This window comes from Arachis duranensis, chromosome 3, assembly GCF_000817695.3.
Source record: "Arachis duranensis cultivar V14167 chromosome 3, aradu.V14167.gnm2.J7QH, whole genome shotgun sequence".
In the NCBI taxonomy this organism is placed as follows: Eukaryota; Viridiplantae; Streptophyta; class Magnoliopsida; order Fabales; family Fabaceae; genus Arachis; species Arachis duranensis.
In genome coordinates this window covers 39,949,727-39,950,146 of record NC_029774.3, presented here as the reverse complement: position 1 = coordinate 39,950,146, position 420 = coordinate 39,949,727, and the positions used below count along the sequence as shown (strand labels likewise).

At 42.6% G+C, this 420-nt stretch overlaps 1 non-coding gene across 1 annotated transcript; it reads left to right on the top strand.

The window, feature by feature from the left end:
* The first annotated feature begins 105 nt into the window (after nt 1–105).
* LOC127745891 (small nucleolar RNA R71) lies at nt 106–213 on the top strand. Its single transcript, XR_008007514.1, has one exon. It is a non-coding gene; the product is annotated as a small nucleolar RNA R71 (small nucleolar RNA).
* The last annotated feature ends 207 nt before the right edge of the window (nt 214–420 follow it).

The window sequence follows — 420 nt, the reverse complement described above, 5'->3', positions numbered from 1 at the left end:
AGGCGTCTTCTTCAGATGAAGAGATCCTCCAGCAAAGCTGTCCAATGACATCTTGGACAGTTCAGACAGACCATCATAGAAGATACCTATGATGCTCCATTCAGAAAGCATGTCAGAAGGACACTTTCTGATCAATTGTTTGTATCTTTCCCAAGCTTCATAGAGGGATTCACCTTCTTTTTGTCTGAAGGTTTGGACTTCCACTCTAAGCTTACTCAATTTTTGAGGTGGAAAGAACTTTGCCAAGAAGGCATTGACTAGCTTTTCCCAAGAGTTCAGGCCTTCTTTAGGTTGTGAGTCCAACCAGATCCGAGCTCTGTCTCTTACAGCAAAAGGGAATAGCATAAGTCTGTAGACCTCAGAGTCAACCCTATTAGTCTTGACAGTGTCACAGATTTGCAAGAACTCAGCTAAAAACTG